This window comes from Pinus tabuliformis, chromosome 6, assembly GCF_031772625.1.
Source record: "Pinus tabuliformis cultivar Carrire ecotype Pingquan chromosome 6, CPIR1, whole genome shotgun sequence".
NCBI lineage: Eukaryota > Viridiplantae > Streptophyta > Pinopsida > Pinales > Pinaceae > Pinus > Pinus tabuliformis.
In genome coordinates, this window is record NC_142292.1 from 443,506,047 (window position 1) to 443,509,479 (window position 3,433).

The window sequence follows — 3,433 nt, forward strand, 5'->3', positions numbered from 1 at the left end:
ATCTTCTCTCTGTCATAAAAGATCTGTAATCCGAATCCATTCTGAGAAATAATATGAGTATACATTTCTGCATCTGAATACCTGTGCGCATTTATCATTGTCTGCTGTGGTAGTAGTTGTCTTGTAACCTTCATTCGAAGTTCACAGGAAGTTCATTAGGGGTTCGCCAAAGGATCGAAGGGACGCCAGACCATTGTTAGGCGAGGTAGTCGTGTGTTGAGGTCACAGAGCGTGAAAGATCTGAGTAGGTTCGCACTAAGTTCACCACTGGTTCACTAGGAGTTGGTTCGCAAAGACAGAAAAAGAGACACAGCAAGGCCAAGAGTCAAAGCAAGCTTGTGATAGAAGCCCCTGGTATAAAATTGTTTAATCCAGGTACGGAGGTACGAACAATTAAAGAAACGAACATAAGGACAATTAATGAAAGATAAGATCTTCCAAAGGAACGTAGGGATGATAATTACTAGTAATTAGACTATCGATGAACGGCGACAAAATAGTATCAATGTCGAGGGCTGCAAGTTCGCCCACCATTTATTAAAGGGGTAGTCTAGGGAGGCGGAGGAGTTGCCCGGAAAGTTATGGAAATTCTGGTTATATTTAGAGAAAATACGGTAAGGATTTTTGTAAATCCAAGTTATAGTTCTTAAACTTCAAAATTTTAGGTGTTCTAGATGTTTTTGATGGTGCTGAATCCATTTCTACCATCAAAAACATGATTCAAATACGACTTTTACAGGATTTTTTGAAATTTTTTTGCCCAGATTCCAACGACTTTTTGCCATCAAGGCCAATTCCTCTGCCTCGTTAGACAACTCCCTCTTTTATTAAACAGGCATTCATAAATTTTCAACTAACTAATGTACCCACAACACCCATTTTCACGGTGATACAAAAATGACGGATTAATTACTTTGGCTTTTTCTTGCCTGGATTACGGTAAATATATTTTAACAAACGACATCATTAACCATGGCTACCTAGTTTCAATTAAAATTTTGAATGAAAAAATTTCAATTCTTAAAAATTAGATAATATATCTTTTAAACACATTTTAGATAATATATATTTTAAAAACTTTTTGTTTTTGGCTCTTTTTCTCTCTAGTTAATTTTATATTTTAAATAATTTTAAATTTTAAATAATAAAAAAATTTCCTAAATAAAATTCACCAAAAAATATCTACACTCTACTTTTCTGTTTAAAATTTATATATTTTTTCAAATTTAAATCTAAAAACTCCCATAATTTAGAGGCTTGTTTATGAAAAACCATGGAGAGATGCACCTCTAGAAAATTAATATTTAAAACTTATTTTATTCAAAATCTTTCTATATAGAAAAATCAGTTCTTTCTATCAAAATTAGATTTTTATTTTTGGACAAAAGTAAAATTGAGAAAAGGAAATTTTGTCACTTCCATTTTTTTTGGATTATGCTTCACCTGTTTGTGTCATAGAAAAATAATCGATCAGAACAAAAATAAGATTCAGTTTTTTTTTTCAGAGAGAAAATTATCATGGATTATATTAAGAGAATATAAAGATCTAAATACATGATTGTCGTTTTGTGGACAAGGGCGGAAAATTACATATTGTACCAAATACGTAAATGTGTAATTTCTGTGTCAAACTATCTTTATTAGAGTTAGGGGAAGGTGAGGTAGATGTGTGTATTCAGTGGCAGATGGAATTGAACAGGAACTTCTGTCCCACAAGAAATACTCTCTCTAAATTTTAACTAAAACACATATATTATCATAATATAAATATGAGAAACACATATATTATCATCATATGAATATATATATATATATATTTTTGTATTAGCGTCTAATTTTAACTATTATCGATTGTAATTAACTCAATACAGTACTGGTCATAAGTACTGTGTGGCAGGGATTCGTGGCGACGACTTTACAAGGGAAAAAGTGATCAGATCCTTGTAAAATTAGATGAGCAGAGTTATATCAATAGATATCTCAACGAGGAGTTTGTTCAAAACAAAGTATTTATTCGGAGTATTTCTTTGATAACATGACGGAATATCAGTAGTATACAGAAAAATATAGATGGAAAGTTCCATTGGGAGGTTGGTTCAATTCTTTTTCCTGTGCACGAATTCCAATGGGCTTTCTTCATCAATTTCATTCATTCCAGTTTATACGTTTGAGACTAATGGTGGGAAATGATTAGTGATTTCCATTTTAGGCTTAGTTTAATGAGATGAATTTTTTGAATTTTATTGGAATTGGGTAATATGATTTTGTTGTAAAATGTTTTGATTTTTGAATTGTATAGTTTTTTTAACCTATACTGGAATGGGGTAATATGATTATACTCTTTTGTTTTTTAATATGATTGGCAGTGATTATACTGTTTGGTTATTTAAATTGTCATTAAAAGAATCCTTAATATTTTTTTTTGGCTATGCAATTTGAACCCTTGAGAACTAAAAAGTCTGAACAAAATCGACTTTAAAAGGAGAGTATATATGGATACCGGGTTAAAGGAATAGTTAGTTTAGATGCAGTGTGCTGTATTTCCAAGTTTCCAAAACAAAGTTTAGGCAGGCTTGGTCTACTTCACTTTTAAGATATGAGTGTATTGGGTTTTAAACTAAGTTTTGTTGGTTAAGATTAAAATTGGTGTTGTAAGTTTGTATGGTATGTTATTAATAAATTTTCTGATTTTAAATTTTTGTTTGTTAAGTTGTTTATGTTTTTTTAGGTTTGATTTGTGGCTTGAGAAACTAGTAACGCAAGAGGTATAATCATAGGATCACACAATATAAACCAAAAATACTGTACAGTGAGTTGTGTTTTCGAAGAACAAGGAGCTATGTAATGATCATGAGGTGGATGATTCAGATAAAATTCCATTCTTTTTCCATCAATTCCTCTTCAGACAAAGATGTAATAACTCCCGAAATTGAGACACGTGTTGTTAATAGAAATGTTCTTATCCATATCCACTGCGAGAAGAGGAAAAACCTGCTTGTGGAATTCGTTGCAGAGCTCCAAAAACTTCGGCTTACAGTGGTGAATGCAAGCATTCTCTCTTTTTCAGAAACTATCTTCGATAGGACATTTAATGCTCAGGTAGCCAACACAGTCCCCACTAGGATTCACTAACCATACACAATGAAAGCATTGTTTTCTTTGCTTCTTTGTTTCCAGATTCGACGTTGATTAACTGACCTTCTGTATGCCACTTAACAGTGGTAGTCATAGTGAAGGCTCTTCAAGCTCTGCTCATGAAATCGACTTGAATTGTATCCTTTCGAATAAACTTCTTTTTCAGTTATTTATACCATTTCATGGTTAGTATTGGCCTCAAGGTATACACTTTTGGCAGCATACCACATTCTTGGGCGGACTTAAATAATTATTTGTTGCAACTTTCTGGGCTTTTATGGGGTCGTCAGGCTCGCCA